This window comes from Andrena cerasifolii, chromosome 13 (assembly GCF_050908995.1).
Source record: "Andrena cerasifolii isolate SP2316 chromosome 13, iyAndCera1_principal, whole genome shotgun sequence".
Lineage (NCBI taxonomy): Eukaryota > Metazoa > Arthropoda > Insecta > Hymenoptera > Andrenidae > Andrena > Andrena cerasifolii.
Window position 1 is genome coordinate 2251357 of NC_135130.1, and position 23792 is coordinate 2275148.

At 37.7% G+C, this 23792-nt stretch overlaps 1 protein-coding gene across 1 annotated transcript in view; it reads left to right on the forward strand.

The window, feature by feature from the left end:
- LOC143375985 (netrin receptor DCC) overlaps positions 1 to 23792 on the forward strand; it is a 449439-nt gene that overhangs the window by 77891 nt on the left and 347756 nt on the right. The window lies entirely within an intron of this gene.

Below are 23792 nucleotides of genomic sequence, written 5' to 3' on the forward strand. Positions count from 1 at the left end.
CAATAAGAACCGATATAGACCGTACACGGAACCGATATAGTCAGTTCGGTTCCTTATAATAGTTATTCAGAATATCAGTTCTTCATAACTGTTTCAAGAACCAAAACCGATATCATAACTGTTTTCAAACCCTGGTACGCAGGAATGAATACTGGGTGAAAAATAAAGCCCTTTGTACACATTCACATACTTTATATCAGTTTCTACTTTTCTTTAAATTATCACCATAATAATAACAAATTGATCTGAATTGCATCAGTGCCACATGCGTATTAGGTAAGTAGATCAGTAACACATATAAATACTCAAGTACCCTGCAGATGTGATATACAGGAATAGGTCACAAACCTAACCTACAACTAAAAGTACAGACACAATAAACAAAATCATATTCTTTATTTATTGAAATAGGAAGAGGGTGAGGACAAATTTTATAGTGATAATAATCAATAAAATAATTTGAATTTCGACCGCATAAATCGTTCCAATTAAAAGTGTTGTTTCGGCGCACTGGTTCGGTCCTGCGAATATTTAAACAAAAACTAATTGCAATTTTGAAACATTTTTTTAACAGTTTCGGTGAATAATTCCGACTATTTTCAAGGAAAGTTAACATTTACTTTTTAATAAGTGGAAATAAAAATTGATATTATTTCCACTTTTTAAAAAGTAAATGTTAACTTTCCTTGAAAATGGTCAGAATTATTCACCGAAACGTTGGAAACTGTTAAAAAAATGTTTCAAAATTGCAATTAGTTTTTGTTTAAATATTCGAAGGACCGAACCAGTGCGCCGAAACAGCACTCTTTTAATTGGGATAATAATCAACTATGAACATTACTAACTTATTATCGGGCATGCTCTTTACTGTTAAAAAGAGCCACAAAAGTGCCACGCGTAAAAAAACCCTAACCCTATACTTACCTATTCTCCAAATTCGCCCTCCTGTTTCATACATGTTGGCAACTTAACGTGGTTTCGCGAACAATAGGCGCCCGCAAGCATAAATACAGAGGGACAGAGTTGCGGTGGTTATGTGGCTGTATATAAATATCTTTCGCTCACGGATTTCTCTATCCCGCCATCCCTCTTATATTCTCGTAATTCGATACGCCTGGAAAATTGCTAGCGCAGTTGTGGCAATGGTTCCGAACTACCTCCGGCGTATAAATATTTCCATTGTGCGACGTCGATTTCTTGCTCGATTATTCGTGCAGATCAACGCCTGGTAAATCGATTTTCATGCCGCGTGGGCGTATCTCGCCGCGACTCTCGTACCCTGAAAGGAAAGGATTATACCGGATCGAGTGTAAATAACGACGTACATTCACTAGAAAAAGGAACACGCACGACCCTCATCGCTTCTGCAAAGCATCCACAAACGGAATTGCGATTTCAGGTCCAGTGAGGAATACTTGTATTGCAGATATTGCAAATCAATGTTCAAACGATAATATATACATAGCAGGATGTAAGTAGGAGAAGTATAGGGAACATAGAGTGGCAAATTGAAATATGGGGTGCTTGAGATTTGCTAGCTGAGTCATGGGTAATAGGTATTTCGAGGCTGAAAAATAATTTGAAAATAACTTAGGTTTTAGATGATTTCGAAGGGTGATCGTAATAAACATAACTCTTCTTTTCTATAATTCTCGAGGTTCTTAACGATCTTTTTTGTATAATTGCAGATATATATTTGTTGCATAGTATAATCTTTTACAAGACAAAATTAATCGTGTAACAATACCATTTTCGAAAGACGTAAACCTGAGAAGTTTTTAAGCAAGGAATAAAAATGTTATAATTAAATTTATATTATAATCCTTCAACTATTTCACGTAGAATTACTACATAGTAGGTAGGGGTGAATGGGTAATGGCGGTCACTTAAGCAATAAGTGTAATAAAACCAAGATATAAGGTGCAATATTTCTTGAAAACGATTTTTTTATAAACTTAAACTGTCAACCTATTCGTAGGATACGAAAGTAATTAATTTTATACTGATTTATTCAATAAAATTACAAAATACAGAAATGATGTGTTTGACAGCTATTGTCCACACTACTGTTCTTGATTTCTCGATATTTTTTCTTTCTCGAGAAATCAGAAATGAGATCATATTTCTTGAGAATTCTCGAGAAATTGAAAAAGATATTGCAAAAATTATATTTTTGGAATAATGTTGATAATTTTTACCAAACAAATTTTTATTAAATATAATTGGTAAATTTATTTATTTAATACAAAATTTGTACAAAGCGAAACATTACTTTTTGGTTTTAAAATTTATTTTTAAATAGCACAATGCGTCTAATGTAGCATCAGCTAATCTATTTTATTTTGTAGAAAAATCTGTTACTGTTATATTTTGACGTTTTAGAAATATCTATATTGGCTGTTAAATGGAAAAATGTGTCTTTTGACCCTTCTGGAAGAAATTCTGGATCATGCAAAAATTTGATACGGGGTACAATAGTCTTATCTCCTCTTTTCAATATTTCTTCTTTAATAGCCACAAGAAACTTATTAGATACTTAATATAGTGTACAATTTTTCTAAAATTTTAAATAGGAATTTAAGAGCACCTTCAGCAGTTAATAATATCGAATCTTCTGTACTGTGATTTTCTATTCGAATTCATACTTGCAGCTAATTTTGATTTCACATCTTTTTTTATTTTGTAATTATTATTATCTTCTATTTTTTGTGATTTATTTGATTTCATGTACTTGGCGTAATTTGTTTACTTTTCTGAATTTTTTAATGGGGATCCCACTTCTTTTTACAAAGATAATTTGCATAGGGAATGACTACAGATAATTTTTAATATTATATTATTATCTTCTATTTTTTGTGATTCATTTGACAATACTCTTTTCCGTCCTCCACTTTTTCACGTACTTGGCGTATTTATTTTTCCTTTTTTGAAGTTTTTTTATGGGGATCTTATTTGACACTCGCCAGGTTATAATATGACGGCGAGCTATCAAAATTTGGAGTAGATTGCATAGCGAAGATAGCGATTGACGAACGAAACATGTGTTAGTCTCCTTTTGGCTGAAGGTGTGCGTGTAACGCGTATACGTATTATACTGACGAAAAATTTGGTTGAAGGAAAATCAAAAGAAAAATCTTACCGTTTCCGACAGATTCGTGAGACGATATTACGATATCTCTGTCATGCGTGGACCGATTTTACTGAATTCGGCCTTATTCGAAAGCTTATATGCGGTTTACATAAGAAAAATGCCTTTAAATTTAGAAAATATTGCAGGCGTGATGAGATAATTAATGAAATAAGTTTCAGGTTAGGTTGGAATAGCCCGGGGACGAGTAAATGATAGCGGTAGCGACAGTCGCCACATACAGGGTGTCGATTCATGTACTTGGCGTCGAGACGCTACCGCGTCTCTAGATTCTAGTCACAAATCTGCTAAAAGAGATAGCTGTAATACGATTTTGAAATTTCTCGTTCAGTCTTTGCGTTGCGATATTTCAAGAATGAGCTTAAACTAAAGTTTCCACTACCCGATTTTAAAATTCTGATCTCTATTCTCAATTTCTCAAATTTCTTCTCTGCTTTGGCCCTAACAATGCTACACGAACAATAAAAGCGCATTATTCCGTCAAAGAACAAAATTAATGACTCTCATAATTCTGAAAGAGATAACTTTGATGAGGAAAGAATTTCGCCTTCTCGAGCCGTTTAAATTCCAATGAACATTTCTCTTATACTTTCCAAGGATGATGCCCTTGTATTCTGCTTCTCGTAACTCACCTCGTGTAAGTACAGTTTAATTGCGCGCTAAGATTCGGCAGGGAGAGGGGGTAGAGGGAAGTTTTGGTAAAACTGTGCGAGCTTCCTTATAGGGTTAAAAGTTTACACATGAAAATCATCTTCTGGGAGCTACCGGCTCGTCGTATATTCGCCGAAATACGCGTCCAGTTCGTCATATCTTCCGAACTGTTCAAGGAAGCAATTCGGGGAGCGCGAGTAACTTAGGGGGAATGTCTCCGCCGTGAAGTTTATGCGCGGAAGTTCTTGCGCTGGCCGAATGTGTCTCCACTGGATCAGCCGTGGCTGCATTTTTCGAACAACTTGTTGACACTTGTGCGACGGCGGTACAAGCGCGGGGATGCATACAACTTTTATGCTTTATCGCTCCCAGCCGCGAAAGTTGCAGAAATAGCAGAACGGCCGATTCACGTGCAGACAATGCAGAAACCGACAGATGGCTGGCCTCCAGAATTTCATTCGATTGTGTGCCACTGAAATAAGTTTTGATATTATTTCGGAGTTCGCGGCTGAATCCATTTCGACGCCTGGTACGTTCTGCGGGGATATTTATAGAAGTTGCTGGGGTAAATTTGCACCGGGAAGAATGCGATTTTTGTAGGTGCTTAAGGGAATGGAAGCGAAAGAGATCTTTAGTGTGTAGGGGAGACCGGGGCAAAGTGACGCGAAAAAAGTTTGGAGTCGAATAAAATTTTTCCCTCTCAATAAAAATGTGTGGAAATGGATTTATAATATAATTTGAACATTACTATTGATAAATGTCGAATAGCAATATTTAAAATAATCATTTTCTTAAACCTAATCCTAATAAAAAAATTGATCGAGAAACATTTATATGGCAAGAAGTACAATTAACCAATATTTCTTGAGTAGGGGATATTAAGTAGGGTCAGGGTGCCGACAGTGGATCAGTCTTTTATGGAGGGCTGTGACTTTATAATGGATTCAGCAAAGAGGCTGAAATTTGGTATCAGCACAGTCTAGTTATTGGATGTTTTAAATACGTTATTATCTTGTAATGTCGAGCCATACAAAGAAGATATAAACGTTTTTTTAAAAAATGGGAAATGATCCACTGTGGACTGCAGGTCGGGTATAGTGAATCATTCAAAAATCTACAGTGGCTCGCCACAGTACACAGTGAATCATGATGTGAAATACATAAAAAATAAGGCACATGTGATAGTGAAATCAGTCTTTTATTTAATCATTTAGTCTCTGTAAATATGGCGGATAATAACGCAAACGAAACGAAAATCTTAACTAAAACAAGAAAACTTTTAACATTTAAAAATAAAAAATATGTTAATTAAAAAAAAATGAAGTAAAATTGCTTCAATGAATATTTAAAAGAGATAAAGGTATAGTGGAAGAATACCCCTCACGAAACTCACCGGCCAATATATCTGAACTAGTTTTTTTATCCTATATAATAAGGCGCCTAAGGTAACCACAATTTTTGTTGGAAATCCCCGTAGAAACAATTTTTATTGGAAATACGAAATTTTACAACTTTTGGGTACCAGAAGGGTACCTGTCTAATTAGTCTCCTGAAGGGAATTTGAAGGGGCCTAAGTCACATATATGTCCAGATTCACTGCTCGCAGAGTACCTGATCCACTGCACCCGCTTGAGCCACTGTCGGCACTCTGACCCTACACTTCTTTTCATAACCCAATTTTTGCATGTCTTATGTTTTTTTGAGTCATAATTAAAATTTCTTAGGTTCCAACGATTTTAATTTATGCTACATGAAACCTGAATACTTTCTCTTTACTTTCAAGCAAATTACATAGAAAAATATCAATTATTACTTAAGTAACAGCTATTTAACTTTTGCTAGACGATATTAGGTACTATCAACCTCTAGTAATGTTTAAAGTCGTACGAGGCCTGAAATGAAAAGAATAATTTGAACGTCACGTATCTGTATTTACTCCTATTTCTTGTTGATAAGGCATTCCAAACCTCATCATCATTATCTCAAATCGTTAAACTCATCTGAACAGTTGTTTTCATAAAGATTGAAAAGATATGGCTTTGCATTTAAAAAATTAAAGGTCACATTCGTTATTGGAAAGTTTTCGTAAATTTTAAACGTTATCACTTGTGTCGCTTATGAAACATAATAAAACATATTTCATTTTCATCTTCGAGGAAAATTCTGAACAGAGATAACGTGAACACTCTGTATAAGGTATCCCAAATGAAGATACACAAACCTGGAATCTAATAAGGAATACAATTGTGAGCTTAAAAAGTGTTAGCAAACATGGAACATCACTCTCACATTATAGAATTTCATCTCTAGATTAGTACAGGGTGCAACCGAATAGCACGAACAAGCGGCCACAAGGTGATTCCTCGTGAAAAAGTAAGAAAAAAATATAGAATAAAATTTTTGCATCCGAGTCGTAGTTTTCCAGAAAATCTAGTTTGAAAATCCACTGTGTGCGTGTGCAGTTAATGCTTAGATAAATAATAATGTTTATTGCGTTATTCGGCCGCACCCTGTAGTAACATTGTCTTTTAAAGTCACTTGAACATTTCTCCCTGCTGTTCCTGCGAAACTTTTGGTTTTTAATATTTTCTTCAAGAGTGTATCGTTATGCATGCATTCTCCTTAACCACATTTACCTTGCTTCACTCTCCTCTCTATTCTTCATCCTTCTTTAAACGGCTTCATGCCGCAAAGTTTTCCAAAGTCCCTATTTTACTCCACACCGCTTCACATTCATATTGCATTTCTTAGCTATCGTCATAAATTTGCCAAGTCATTTATTACTAAGGAATACACTCGATTTTTTAAATATCTTCACCAGAAGCAACGAAACTCTTCTCACTCCTCCACAACACAGTGGCAATAAATAACTACGCTGCTGGTGATTCTGTTTAATGTAAAAATTGTATTATTGTATTTGGACGGTATTCGCTTTTCAATGAGCGTTTAAACGTGCCCCTTAATTTTCCCGCAACTCGTTTATTGTTCCACCTAATTAAGTCCTGGCTAAACATTTTCGTGAAAACTTGTTGCAATTACGAGACTAAAACTCAGGCGCGTTAAGGTGTTGATAAAGGAATGAAGGAAGAAGCTGTTATAAAGAAAAAAAAGTTTGGAAGTCCGCCTTAAGATTTAAGAACCGCTGTACTTTTCGCGAGAATGCCAAATGCATTTCTCTTTGGCGAGGGAGTACAATGCCGAGGGGAATTACTTGGATTCCCTTTCTATTATTGAAACACCTGTCGCTAAGAGAAGTTGTTATAAATCCTTAATATCTTTCTGCGCTTTTTGCGTTTTCCATAGACGCTGCCCCGGCGACAAATTCCTTCTTACTTAAGTGTTATTGTCTTTCCTTTCAGCAGTAATGCCTTTAAGAATTCATCTTTCCTAAAGAATGAGTTAATTCGTGCTCTCCATTATGTGCTCTTTTACGTATACGTATACAGTCGGTGTGCATTGTTGGTTAAAAATATTATACACATCCCTATAATCAGCAGAAACTACAATCGTGGTATAACTTATAGTGAAAGATTGGGAAGAACCTTTTGAAATTGTGTAAACTTGTGTTTCGTAAGAATGTAATGGACACAAGGATAATTTAACTACCGTTTTTATTTATAATATTTATAAAGATATTTATTCAACTAAATTAAGAATATTGGAGATTCAACTGTTTTGAACTTCGTGACTGAGACTGATGGGTTTTGGAATAGTAATGCTCCTGGACAAGGGGATGCTATGGGGTTTTAACGGTTTCAGAATCTAAGAGAGGGGATGATGAGATGGGGCAGAAATGCAGGATTTTGGATAAGTGACGCATTAGCTAAGGGCTAGGCTACACATACGATTGTAAGTCGTACGACAGTCGTGTCGTTTATGCCAGGGTCTACATAACATATGGAGACGCGCACACTGAGACGACAGGACAAAGATCAGTCGTTCAGTCGGCGGGTACCTGTGACAGCTTCGGATTTTTAAGTCGGCCGACTGTCGGTGGTCAATGCATTGTATATGGGTGTGGACACACAAACGACAAAAGTGTCGTTCTGTCGTTCTGAAAATCAGTAGGTCTGTGACGTTGAGGAGAAGTAGACATGCATTACGTTTCTCTAGCCGCGTTTTGCGCGCTTGCTATTCGACTTAAAATCATAAGGAAGAAAAAAATAAAACGGAGATACTGGATTCATCCATTATACAGTGAAAGAGTTCGAAAAGGAAAATTTAATAATATGTTCGAAACATTAAAAAAATATTCAGACAAATTCTTTGCTTACTTTAGAATGAGCTTACAAAGTTAGGACAAACTTTTGAGTTTGTTAAGGCCCTATATTACTTGTCAAAACACAGAAATGAAACTCGCAATCCCTCCAGAAGAAAGATTAGTAAAGATAGAATGTCGGCTGTCTGCGCGCACCCAGCCACAAAACAGTTGAGTCGTAATCTCGGGCCGACTGTTACAGGATTTGCGCACGACTGTCGTACGACTTATAGTTTTATGTGTAGCCTAGCCCTACGATGGCGATGGGTAGCAGGGATGACGCAAGTAGTATAGTAAAGAGAGTTCTAACCCAAATTTGAGTTTTGCGTTCAATACACGTTCAGAGTGGTACGGTAGATGTTCGATATACGTTCAGAGTGGTGCGATAGACGTTCAATACACGTTCAAAGTGGTACTGGCGACATAGGTGTATTGAACGTCTATCGTACCACTTTGAACGTGTATTGAACGTCTATCGCACCACTCTGAACGTATATCGAACGTCTATCGTACCGCTCTGAACGTGTATTGAACGCATAACTCAAATTTGGGTTAGAACTCTCTTTACTATACTACTGACGCAGTATTTGCATTTGCGCAGCATTTGAGTAGATAGTCTGATTCATGTTTGCAGATAAAGTCAGAGGAAACGATAAGTAAAGGGTCAGTACATTACAAGAAGTATATTTCCAAAGAATTGCATATTTAAAAACAGAGTGACGATTGATAAATCGCCATTACTTTACTCGAATAACAGAATGAATTAACTATAAAAGAAACATAAATTTCCAAAAAGGAAATGTGATGTTAAAAGGTTTTCTATAAAAATCATAATTTCTTGAAGTGAAACGATTTTTTTTGGCCCATTCTAGGTGAGAATAAAATAAATATAATAACAGTACGTAAAATCACGACCCCTTCGGATTTGCCCTTAAAAATATATTATAATGAATAATTTTTGTTAGTTTAATTGTTTCAAGCGACGGTAACTGAATTCCATGCACCGTGCGTATGTACGTGCGCCATTTATCTGCACATGCCTACATGCGTTGCGTCTTTCAGAATGATAAAAATTATGTTTAATTGCTTTTAATACAATAATTATTCCGTCCAAAAATAAAGTACGAATATTAAATGCTTTCTCAAACATTCTGACATTTAAAATTCTTCCCTTTGCACCACCACAAAAAACACAATGCCGCTGAAATTCTTGCTCTACACCTATTCCACATTCCTCCATTAAATAGCCTCCAAGTGGCACCATTTTTTCACCAACAAGGATCGTTAGCTTAAAAAATACTCTCAGTGCAATTTATTTATTTATCAATTCGAATTTATCTGCTCGGAAATTCACAAGGATCATTTACTCTCTCTAATCCTGACTTCAATAGAGCAGCTTCCAACAGCACCTATTGAAACCCATCAGCGAAACAATGGGAACGTAGAGGCAGGCATCTAAATAAATTCAAACGTTTCTGAGATCGCAAAAGAGGAGGGAAGGTGCGTACAGAGGTGTCCTCGTTCGCCGACGGAAAACGGATACCTCTTCTTCACTGTCAAATCCGCAATTACTTTCTCGCGGGCGAACGTGCAGTTGAAACGACGAGGAGCAAGCCAAGAGCGCTCCGTTCAGCGCAGCCGCCGCCGGCAGAAAAACCTAGCACTGCTTGTGTTTTATCATGTGTTGTTGGCAGTGGGCCACCTGCACGCACGACCTCACATCGCTATTTGTTGATTTCCGTCTCGTTAGGTGGAAAATCTATTTCTTTTCGCCGGTATTGTGCAGCACCCGTTTGTACAGGGTCTGAAACGCTCACCGCATCCATATCCCGCGCTTCCAGGGGGACAATTGGGGAAAAAGAGTATCGAGATAGCTGGGAACGGGCAGGAGAGCGGTCGGGCGAGAGGCAGCGGGGAAAGAGGAAGTCAGAGTTGTACGACGATTATTCAGATGGGCGTTTTTTTTTCGGAGGCACGGTACGAACAATTTGGATTTTAATCGAAAAGCCAGGATTTGCGCTATTGTTCCTCGGTCATAGATATTTGCTAAAATTCTGTTATTCCCCATCAAGTTAGCGGTAGGATAGATCCCTCCATATGTAGCCTATAACAGCAACAATATACGTGATTGGGAAATCGCTCTATGTACATTTGCGCATTTTTTGTGATGTTGCAACTTCAGAGGGTAAAGTCTGCTATACATTGTTGGTATTAGATTGCGTGTAATATCATAGCCGTCTGTAGTACAGGCACTACGATGTTGCAACACCGCATTTCGAACAACCATCAGTCCGATGACTATGTTCCGACCGGTACCAGAACCGGCCGTGACATAACGCGCGAAAGGCTTCAGACAAATTCAAATAGGACTGATGACAGCGTTGCCAAATTCACTATGTTCCGGCCTGTACTACAGACGGCCATGGTAATATGAGGAATGGAAGCGTGGTATTGGTCGTCTCATGAGTAATACAGCTTTTCTAACAATGAGGACTAACTGTGTAACAGATGCAAGTTGATCCGATCTTCACTTATCCAGCAGTACAAAAAACAGGATGGCATAACTTTATCAACGAAAACCATTTGTCCAAATTGGTTTAAGAAATGAGATAAAAAGAGGAAGTCGACAATGTAATTGGAGAATGTATTCAAACAGAATCAGAGGAGTTTTATAAAGAAGGATTGCAGAAAATGAGGAAAAATGAAATATATATTGTGGAGTAATCATGAATAGAAAGCTTTCACCTAATATACATCCCCAGGTAACCATATTACGGGACTACTTAATAGAGCGGAACTTCGTGATAAATCTTCCACCAAAATCTTTCAAGGAATTTTCTCTGGGCCTACATTATTGACTGTTCACTAATAATAATTGTGTCTTAATCAACTCTTGGGTATTTTTTATCATACCGTATCATAATCGAATTGTTAACCTTCAGCTGACGGATGCAGGGACCATTCGGACCTGCGCGTCACAACTTAGACTACTAATTACTTATCGGCGTGACTGCGTTAAGAAAATAAGGATTTTATAGTATAAGAAGTCCCGAAGCTATTATACAAGCTTATTCTGAAAGTTGTATCGATCTCTATCATGGGTCAAAATGGACCCTCTCAGTTAAGGTTTTGCTACGTAATTCAACAAACAGCAAAAATATGGTACAGTGCAAAAGAATTAGCATTTAGTATTAACCTTACAATTTATTCTCTGCAATCATGGAATGAGATCCTTGAGCAATCGCATTCCTGGTGCATTGAAAATTGATCATAGCTTTTATAGCTTTTATGTTCCTCGAAAACTGATATTCAAGACTCCCACAATAGTACTCGATACTGATTGAAATATACATACTGAACAATCATCGGCTACTTCACTAATACCAATATCAATATCAAGAATACATCTAAAGGCAGGGTTAAATATGTGCAACAACGTGTAGAAACACGCGCAAAGCTATGCGCAGCCACAATCACGTCCACACATGTGCAATGCGCGCCCGAATTTCCACTTCAGACCCTCCGAAAGAGTTGGAATTAACGACGAGACGCGCACCCCAGCCGCGCAAATGCTCGACGCAACTTAAAAGAAGCTCCATCACACACAAGCGAATGCTCAGCGTGCATCGTTGGCAGAATTGGAAGATTTTTTTCTAAGTTGGCTGAATTAAACCATCCGTAGTAGGTAAAAACTAAACCGGTGTATGAATAAGTGACAACTATATAAAATATTAATATTCCGTATACCTAATAAGTATCTATTTCCTATTTCCCTGTATATTATAAACATGTATTTAGTATAAGTATACATGTATTGATAACATAATTAGTATTATAAATATTATTATTGTTGTTGTTGTTGTTATAATTTTATAACGTAATTGTATTAACTTTCGAAATCTTGAAAGATTGTAAGGTTATACAGGGTGTCCCAAAATTGCGGGACTTCCCGGAACTACAGTTGGGCATTAACTAAATAAAAAACAATTTAAATAACAGATCAAATATAAGGTACTTTAACTTTACATTATTTGACGAGTAAAGTTAATTTTTTTTATTCGCCGAGCGTTTTAACTTCAACGTCGAATAAATTTTTCAACTTTAACTATAATTTAACTTAACCCTGTAACCCGGGTCAAGTTTATTCGACTCATGACGAATAATCTTTTTAACTTTTATTCGGTATTCCAAATTATTATTTAAAGGAAAATTTTGCCCATCTGTGCCCAAAATATACAATACCTTGATGCAAAAAGACATCGAGAAGTCCTTTACCGTTTTGGGATCCGAGGCTTCGTTGTCGAGATATTAACAGTTGAATATTAGCTGTCGAACTTCCGGGCCGCGCAGTTTAAAGCCGAGTCAGCTGAGCGCGCGGCAACGTACACGCACAGGAGGCACGCGTAGATACAGACCCACACACACAGTAGAACCGATCGCGCTAGTTCAAACTATGAAAATGGGTTGGTGTGGTTAGCTCTACGGTGTGTGTGGGTCTGTATCTACGCGTGCCTCCTGCATGTGCGTGCGAGTGTATGCTGCCGCGCCCTCAGCTGACTCGACTTTAAACCGCGCGGCCCGGAAGTTCGACAGCTAATATTCAACTGTTCATATCTCGAGAACGAAGCCTCGGATCACAAAACGGTAAAGGACTTTTCGATGTCTTTTTGCATCAGGATATTGCACGTTGTGGGAAGTCCCTGAATTTTAGTACACCCTGTATATGGCTGCCACATACTCATTTATCACTTACCTATGACATCGTCGATACACATATTCATGACGTGGATCGGAATACGTGATCCCAGATTGGTGCCCCACATTTCCATGCATTTACCTGTTGGAATGAAGCTTCAAGTCATCGTGCAATTTCATTACTGAAGCGATAGCCAGGTAGGTATAAGATCGACATAGAAAAGTCGCGCCATTCGTGATACTTACTCGAGTTCTAGTGTAGACGAAGGAATCAGATATTTCAGTAACAAGTATATACTTGATGTATATACTTTTCATTGTACAGGGTGTGACAGTGTGTACATAAGCACTTGCTCTGCGTACAATTCTTTTAAATTTTTAACAAACCGGGACACTTCGAGATGGCGGATAAATAAAATGGAAGTAAATAAATTACTTGATTCTACGTAATAAAATAAGACGAAAATCACAAGTAGTAGTGATTATTGCGTCGTTGTCTTTTGACGCCAAATGCTCGTGACCCTAACATACGCAACACGCGCCGCTGACCTCTGATTTGTCGCGCTTCAGACGTTCCTGACCCGTACATTTAAACATTAATAACTAACTCTTTAATTATTCCAGTAGAATCACCTATTTCATTTCCTATCTCTTGCCAAACACCCTGTATATTACATAGCAGTATTTTCATAACAACGGCTACACGAATGCAGAATCAATAGAAAACGTATAAGACCTGCCCCTTCCTTAAGCCAACATGTTATGCTTGCCAAAACTAAAGACATGTATATGTGGAGATAATACCTGATTTAAACAAAATTCTAAGTCCCATAAATGGTTCGTTCGAATACTTTCCTCAAATGAACATTACTTCTGCTACATGTCTCTAAATTTCCCCTAACCTGTTGTCTATTTACGTCATTTATGCTTATTTAAAAATATGCATTTGAAAATTATGAAAACCCAATTAGTCATTTTGCCCACAACAAACGCTACATACGACTTAATATTATCTATTAGTTTGCGTAATTGTAATAACTAAATTTGCCCAAAAAATTAGCATACCTTTTTCACTGAAAAAGCATTTCTAACCGACGAATTAACTCGAACTTAACAGATTGAATTAATATTTCAAGCATTAAAGAACTGAAAGGAAGTGTCTGTTTATACAAAACAGCTAACTGAAATCTAGCCTACACGAACGATAATAAAAAACTATTTCACCACGATGGGCTATCCATAAAAACGAGGAACTATAGACACTCTGAAGGCGCATGTGCATGTAGCAGAGCAGGTAAACGAATTCAATTTGAATCGAATGATTATCGGCCATTGGTTCGCGATATTTCCACAGTTAGAAAGCCATTGTCGCCGACAGAAGAGTGGAGCAGCGCCAACGGCCCGGCTGCAATGAATAATCCTTTTATCTTGTTATTTTTGGCAATTCAATTCGTTCGTCATACGAGGCGCGCGCGGTCCCCTCTTTCGCAATCAGCAGTCGCTGGATTTAATGACGTTATCGGAGAACCATGATTGAAGCAATATTTGTTTTGTACTTATTAGCAATTAACCGATATCGTCCTTCCTTGGTCAGACATCAAACTGGTTTCTCGATTGACTTTTCATTCGATTAACAAGTCGCGAGCGCAAGCTCTCTGTCGCTTCGTTCATTCTACCGGATTACTGGATGCTTTAATTGGCACATTTACATCTCGTCGTGAGTACCTACTTTTTCTCCATGGATTTTGATTGACGTTTTGGTATCAACGTTTTGGACACTTGGGTGTAAGAAGACTAAATAACGCAGAGGAAGCTCGTCTAGATTATGGTTTTAATCAATTTATTCTATGTGGAGCATAAGGTAAAGCTGGGAGGTCTTTCTCGATACAACCTCTGCAGAAGACTGGCTTTCCTTCACCATAGAAACTCCCCTGTTGTCCTTTGTGAAAATTCCTAAGGACCCCGATGCTAGTTTACGACGGCTATGGCGTCGCGCTGGTCGGGCCCATCGTCCTCGTATGCGACGTGCTGGCCCCATTTAGTTAAGCTTAACCAAAGAGCCCCTTTTTATGAAGTGGTAACTCTAGATTTTCTAACATGGGGGTGTGTTGTAAAACTGTATAGCAGAAACAGTTGTTTTTTTAAGTGAAGGTGCCAAGACCACGAAGTAAGCAAGTGCGCTGCAACAGGAACGGTTATAATTCATATTTTCTAGGTAGGTAGGTGCATTGTAGACATTTTTTATTCATTTGCGTCTGAGGCCTACGTCCTAATTTATTGTGGAAAAATAAAAAAATTCAAATATAACATTTTGTACATATTGCACCTAAAATGTTTCTCTTGTAACTACGAAAATCATTCCTTCGACCTACTTTTAGATAAATCAGTCATATAAATAATAACTCTTTGTATATTAGGTATTTAAAACCTTTTGATTCAGAGATTTAACTATCTTGTTTGTTATAAGGTGTATCATATATTTCTTAGGAAAATGAGTAGGTAAGTCAGATTTTTAGATCGTTGACTATTAAGGTGAAATCTGATGACACGTGGATCGGCGAGCTTCGCACGAGACTCGCCGAGCCCACTAGGGATTGCAAACCGGTAAATCGGTAAATCGGTTTGAAATTTTTTTTCACTGATAACGTAGTAGATGTCGACGGAATTGTGCGCTATATATATGCGCTACATTGCTATACATACAATTTTTACCGGTAATTCGCCAAATTTTTACCGGGAATTCGATAAATTACATATTTCTCGATATTTACCGGTAAATTACGTATTTCTCGATATTTACCGGTAAATTACGTATTTCTCGATATTTACCGGTAGATCGTGAGAAATACGTATTTCTCGATATTTGCCGGTAGATCGCGAGAAACAGTAGCGCATATATGTACCGCCTAATTCCGTCGATATCTACTACGTTATCAGTGAAAAAAAGCTTCAAACCGATTTACCGATTTACCGGTTTGCAATCCCTAGAGTCCACACGCCGTCAGAACGCTCATGGTTCGCTGACTCGCGAGCCTGGGCGAGCCTAGGCGAGCCGCGCCGTCTCGCCGAGTCCCGCGCCGTCAGATTTCACCTTTAGAGAGGTATCTATATTACTATCAATGTTTTTATATTCGGTCCTTCTAATTGTAGGAACTATTTCATATTATACGGAGATTTCTATTTGATTTTTTTTTAAATGATTCTGTTATGTTATATATTTTCTACTAGTACGTTGTGCATGTCCACAACACGTAGTCCAGTGCCTGTCCTCAGGACACGTTGAAAGGTCTAACTTAGCTGCCTATATATTATATTTATCATCGTGATATCGTGATACAAGATGATTGTTGCACAACAACAAAATGGATGAAATACTAGCATACGTGGATGGTAGGGTGGTGCTTAAAATCCAACTTTTAAAATATTGCAGGGGCAGCCTAAAATTTTGTTCTCCATACTGAAAATGGACCTGGTTAAAATTGTATTACATTTTCATAATATTTTGGAGGTTGCTACCAGCTTATTAATATTTTAAATAAAATTGTATTTTTTACTTAAGACAAATTCGTATATGTACCAGATATACCTGAGAGTCCGATTGCCTGGTGTCATTATACCAAGAATTCACCCTCCAGACTATTTTGTACATGGCAATCCACCTTACCAGCTCTGGCTACTAAGCACTACTAATAGACTTTTGTAAACATGAATCGGCTATTTCCAAAAGTTGTTGGCTCTCAAATTTACTTTATTCCACTTTATTAATTTACTAATATTCCAATGTTAAGTAAACGTGTTTAAAAAATATAATACGTTGAAAAGAATATTGTATTTTTCTCTTAAGAACACAAAATTCAGTGCCTGGTAGCAACCCCCAATAAGTAACTGAAAAAATCAAATAAAGACCACATTACTTATTCATATGAACACGCGTTTCCTGAACACATTGACACGGTGCCTTGTGAAAAAATACAATGAAAATTGTTTGGGGTCAAATAAGCACCACCCTAGTGGCTATAAATCCTGGGACAAGTAGAAGTCACTTTGTTTGTGGTCAAACATGTTGAACCAAGATGTGTACATATCTAAATGCCCACGTCATCGATCAAACTTCGAAGTCGTTTTTCTCGAAAATGAGGCATCACATGAAAAATACTTATTTAAAAATTATGGCTTATTTTTAGTATTTCTTCACTTTGTATTTCTCTGACTTGGGTATTTACGGTACTCCTCAAATAAGGAATCTTATTTTGCGAACATCAGGCAGCAAAATCCCTTAACTCACCTTCCATTATAAATTGTGAAATTCCTATTCTCTTGCAAAATTTGTAAATAAAATAAGCAGTGTCAAAAACTACAATAAAGATGTGAAATGGTTATTTCAATTATAATACTCGTATGAGCTGTTTATCTTAATTCTATTAGGGTTTAATTTGTCGCGAATTATAACGTATGGAAATGGCATTAATGAAATTCTGAATAACAATTTGTTATTCATTAAGTTGCTGTTGTCTAATACTGCGATTACTACGCTGTCAGAGAAGGGTGGACCATTAACTATAAAGTAAGAATGAATTTTATGCCGCACATGCACACGACCCATGTTTTCACCCTGTATTAAACTACACAAGCTCCAAGTTCGCCTGAAATGAATATGCGAGTCTGAAACGAGCGCGTTTCATTTACATGGAATTGTTAAGATTTTATGGCGTAATTTTGTGCAAGTTTATGCTGGTAACCACTTTAAAATCCAAGGTTCTTCTTAAGATATTTTACCGACAATGCTTGGCGAAATAATTGAATTAATGCCTAAAGCTTCTTTAACGGTTATTCAGTAGATAATATGCATGAACACTGTGCAAGAATATTATTCGTAAATTCTGTACATGAATTATCTCCATTGAGTTAAATGTTAACTAATCTCATTGACAGTATGTACTTATTATACAGTATACTGTATCAATTATCCATAACTCGAGAACGATGTTATATAGGACATATGTTCATGTGACGTTTTTACTTATATTAGTGTGCAGATTTACCCCCAGAACTATTGACATGCATTTATGAATCTCCCTGTATAATAAACTAAATAGAAGTATTAAAACCTAAAAACCTTCACAAAAATGCTATGCCTCGAGTTATAGTAGCATAAGTTAGTTCTATAGTAAATAGTACATATATCTTAATATATGAAACAGAAAGCTTCTATATGTTTGTGTGTTTGTCTGTCGCCTAAAAACTTTCAAACAATAAACTCTGGGATTACGCAATGTGCCTCAGCTCATTATGCCTGACTAATCCAGATGAATGTGACCATTTTCACAAGATAAACTAAAAAAAAAATTTGTTTAAAATCAGAATCTACATTTCAGGTGAAGCCGAGTAACAAAGCTAGTTGACTAATAAATCTTAAGTTGCAAACTAAAGTATAAATCTCACGAGTCCTGGTGAAGAATTATAAAAAGTTTCTTGTTCCAAAATTCTCATCGTGACTTCTACAAAATTCAGTTATTCGTGGCCAACGGATTGAGAAACTAAGTTCATACTAAAATTTGAGTGTTTCTTGAAAATTTTCTTGTAGGATAATTTATTGAATTTGATTAGGTTTAGTTCCGCCTAATGCACGTGTAATTTGGATCGTTTTTAACAACATATAGACAAACTGAACATGCAATTGGGCCATTCCTCGCTAAATTGATGACCATTTTGTACTCGACATCAGAAAGGATTAGCCTTCTTAGTGAAAACAAGCGTGGGCGATGGAAAAATATTTATGAAATCTGTTTCTATGAATATGAGCAGAAATATAAAGTTTGATGGCCTGTTTTTTTTTAAACAAATTCGAAACCATCAAAATGATGACTTAAACCCTACTTAATTTCGTGTGACATGTAACGTATTCGAATTTCATTAAAATTCCCGATAACCAGGGCAAAAAGTGGTCAATTTTACTTGGAATGCAAACATACACAGATATTCTTATTGTTACTCTCAGAAATATTAAAGCATTCCAATACATGCAGCTGTTATCAACAAGTTTCTTCCAATGAATCAAAACATCAGCTACAAAATGATATATCCACTTGTTTAGGGACAGAAATTTTATCTCGTTTCCTTCAGTCGCTCACGACACTCGATACGTTATATTGTTCCAGTTGTCCAGGACCTGTGTTTGTATATCAGAATAAACGAAACCAGTAACGCAAGCGTAGCCGTGCTATTGAATGACATAAAGCTGGTAAATCTATCACACCAATCATGATTTACATACCAGTACAGTTTTGCTGCTAACAGACCAACGAAATATCCAGAACAATTTAACACATTCAGCTACAATGGATCTTTCAAACTGATGGTTTACGAAAAATATTTGTTTTCACAAGTATACAGGAGAAGCTAAATTAAATAATTGTATTTATTATTACAGATGAGAATAATTCACTTTTAAGTTGTCTAAGTGCTAGTTTGATATTTATTACCTAAGCTGTATATTTAGAAAACGCTGAGAACATTGATGAGAAAATCCATGTTTATTCTAAAAATATGAACCAGCATGTTAGGATACATCTTAAAATGAAAGTCACCCTTTGTACATAATGAAAAACGCGGCAAAAGAAATCAAAAAACATTTTCTCAAAATATGTTTCGTACCTTTTACCGTAATTTTTTTATTTATTTTCTTCGGGAAAATAGTGGTCAGAAGTCAGAACTCCGTCTAAGGTCTTCATAAATAGGTATCTACTACCCGATAGAATCTTGTTGAGGTCAGGGTGGTACAGTTCTTGGTCTTCCTCTTACCACAGCGAAAAACTCATAATTTCGTTACATCATCACCGCCAAGTAGCCCGTAATTAATTCTTCATCTATTGACGATCAGCAGACTTAACAAATTTTAGGGAGGGTCGTCAAACGACTGAAAATAACGCGATCATTAGGGACAAAGTTCCCGTAATTGCTTTTGTCAGGCTCGCTCCTTTATCTCCCGGTTCTTTCACCCCAAGTATTCCAGTACGCGCGAAACTGCCTCGAACTTCGTCCGTTTCCCCTTTCGCTTACACGTACATTAACAATCTTTTGTTACGTGCCCTAAAAACCTTCTCTCACACCTTTGATTCTTTCTTCAATCGGCCGGGCGACTGGAATGGCGCCGGACTTCCACGAAATGCCATCTGTTATTCATACTTGGGCGGCTTTACTTAAAAAGTATGTCACACAGTCAGCAGAAATACGTGTTTTCTGTAACCTTACGGGTGATTTGCTTCGGTGGCCGTTGCATATGCATCCACTTACGTACGACGATGGCGTTATTAAGATTCTGAGAATCGCCGTAAGCTGTGTGGCAAAACTAGAGTCCAGATAATGCCATAGGCGTAAATGACGGATAGTAATTTTTGAATGCTAACGAAAAAAAATAGGCACACAAAAGAGAGAGAAAGAGATATTTTGTCACTTACTTTGTTACAAATGAATATTTGTGAGTGAGTGAATATTGTCTTAGAATTAATAATGCGAACGTGAAAGAAAATATGTAAAAGAAACTGCACCAATGCAATGCAGGTATGCTTGTGATGTGAATAAAAACCAGATTGTTATTCTTAACCCGAACTCAATTAGAAGCTTTGACAATTGTATACAGATGAAGGTAAAAATTCTAGGTTTTGTAGTCACTACTGTAGTTGGAGAAATGGAGTGAAGGAACATGTACACCATTCTTATAACTAAAATAATATTAAATACCACATAGAGGAAGCAATATTCATTCTTCCGCTTAAAAAATTCAATTGTTAATTATTCTACAGAACTTTGAATTACTGATATTAATGCAGGGTGTGTTAAAATTTCGGGATTTTCCGGAATATGTAATATCGTGATGCAAAAAGACATGGAAAAGTCCTTTACCGTTTTGGGATCCGAGGTTTCGTTCTCGAGATATTAACAATTGAATATTAGTGGTCCAAGTTCCGGGACGCGCAGTTTAAAGCCGAGTCAGCTGAGCGCTTGGTAGCGTACTCTCGCACGCACGCGCAGAAGGCGTGTGTAGATACAGGTTCACACACACAGTAAAGCCTACTGCGCTGGTTCAAACCGCGAAAATGAAGTAACCTCGAAATTTTTTAAACGCTTCTACTTCCGGAACAGACATATAGATCAAATGATGCACCATTTGGAACGATTTAATTTTGCCTAATGAAATTTTCTTACCTTTTTACCGTTTTAAAGCTATGTCTTAGACCAGTTGAGTTGGACACCCTATATATTGTGTCAGAAAGGAATCGTGCCTGCGAATATTTTACACAGTATTACGTGATTTTCGTTGCAGAGGTTTGTGATCGTCTTTGGGTGGCGGACACCGGTGCCGGTGGGACGGGAAAGGAGATTGAATGCTGACTCAGCTGATATGCTGGGGTCGGCAAATGAACGATCTTAGTTTGGATTTGAACACTGGTTCATTATCAACTACTATTTACACATGTACTTACCTTAGATCTATCTTAGTGGCTAACGTAGCGGTGCGGAGTTGGCTAGGTCTTCCGTGGTGTCGGCATGGCCAGGTCTTCCAGGCTCGGTGCCGGCGATTCGGCAGGATCGAGGAACGTCGGAACTAGTCTTCTGCCGGGCGATTGAAAGCGCACTCGTGGCAGGCCAAAAGAAAGACCTTGGTACAAGACGTCAACTATCAAGACATGCTCTGCGGTCGGATGACCCAATCGGAGGTTGCCCTCCGTTGATACGGCCGAGGAGGAGACTCATGGACGGCGGTGCATCTGCTCTGGGGCACCTTGGTTCCCTTCCAGGAGGAGCGCGAGCAGTGATGCCAGAATCCTGGGACGTGGGACAAATGCTTACCTCCACCATGACCTCTTATGGTCCACCTCCACTTTGCTCCCATCGCACTGCACGCAGGCATACCCCTACTCTTGTCCGAGTGCTTTGCCTGTTAGGCTCTTTTCTCCAACAACCCACATTGCCGAAACCCGAGCGTATTAGTCGCAATCAGGAGGTCGGGAGTTCAAATCCCAAGGCCGTGGTTTGACTTCTTTTTTTAATTATTCAGCGCACAACGTGGGTGGGGATATGCCTGTATGCAAGTGCGGTGCGAGCAAAGTGGAGGACGACGGCAGGTCCTGGTGGGGGCAAGCATATGTACTACGTCGCACAATTCTGCCATCACTGAGTGCGAGACTACCGAGTAACCTGGGTGCTCGATCGCGTCGGTTCTACGGTGATGGGAAAGGAAGCGGGCTGCGGGAGCGACAGATGAAGTCTCCGGACGGGCCGACTAAAACGCATCCGGGGCATGTCCCATGTGAGAGACCTTGTTTTACATGGGCATCAACTTATCAAGAACCCTTATACGTCCCTGCGGTCGAATTACCCAGCCTAAGGTTGCTCTTCTGTGCTGACACGGCCTAAGATGATGCTCAGTGATGACAAGGTGCCACAGTTCCCTTAGAGGGAATTGGTGATTACCAAAACAGGGCATCGAAGTGACAAATAGCCCACAGGCTTAATCGTTGCAGCGAGTTGTGTGTTTTGACCCGCGCCACACTCTGTATACCGTCCCTGCTTCTGTTCTCCAGCGGGAATCGTGGGAGTCCCAGGTTAGCTTAGCGGCCGCGGCTGGCACTGAGCTTGTGGTTCTGGCCCACGAGAATTGCGAGTCGCGCGCGGCTGCCCAGTGGCCGCGGGGCGAACTACGGTCGCGGCTGGCGCGTTGCCTGAGCTGGTCACAGGTTTCATTTACAAGTGAAATTCTAATGCTCATAATTAATCGGGTTCTATTAATAGGACTATCCGCAACGTTAAATGGTTTTGAACATTAATTAGCTAATATTTGATTAACCCAATTAGATGCCCAGTCATAGATTGCTCTCCAGATTCATTGCAACTACACCGTTGGAAGTGATTTTTCGTGTAACAAGTAGAACTTATAATGAGGTTACACATTATCGAAGCTCTTGCCGATGAATCGAATTGCTGTTTCACGAGGTGGCGCTTCTATGCTCCTGTAGTATTGACGTACATAGTTCATTAAATTAGAGAACAGAAAGCTTCTGTAGTGATGTATATTGTAGCTTGATAATTCTGAATTGCATTTGCATGGAGTATGAATGAGGGGATCATAGTAATCTATCCGAAGATGTAATTTGTGACATTGTAACTATAGAGGACGCTATAAGATACAAATTGTTTCAACTTTAACTTTCTTGCGTTTTAATTCTAATGTGATTTAAGTCTAAAAATTCAGTGGCATTTAATAAGATGATAATTACCAAACATTATGTTTAAACATAGAGAGTGGTTGATGTGTTTAATCATCAATGAAAACTTAAAAAATTGAAGATTTATTGGAATACGACAGCCATGGGATAACTAACAAATTAATATCATAATATTGGAATGGTTTCTCTTTTGAGTTTCATACTCACGTTTATTTTGTCTGACCTTCTTCAATGAAGAAGATATCCGAATCACTAAAAATTCCTCAATTAGTAATTTGATGTCAATGAAAGAATGGTGAAAAAGGGATGGTAGTAAATGGTCTTTATGGTTCTTTTGACACATAACATTTTAATAAGACATAAGGAATAATAATTACGTTTTGTTTTACATGTAAGTTGAAGCATAATTTGGAACACATTTACGTGAATAGGTATCTATATCCTTAATTTGTCGCTTTTTATGTTTGCTAATTCATTTTTTTTTCATTATTTTTTACGTACAATCAAAATATTGACTTCTACTTACAAAATAGCAAACGAATTGTTGCATTTCATGCCATTATTTCGAAGTTAGGATTATTTAAAATCGACACCTTCCAATTTTTGGTACGTAGGGTAAACGCACCAATAAATGAACACGTAAGGCTAATGAATGAACACTATTATAAAATTATGTTTGCAGCGCGATTAATTCCACGTGCTGCAAAAATTGTTTGGATATGGAGCAATAAAGTAAAAGAAGCCTCTAATTAATTAGTTGCTTATTTTAATAACTTATTTGACTCATTTTAATAAAAAATGTCCATTCACTGGT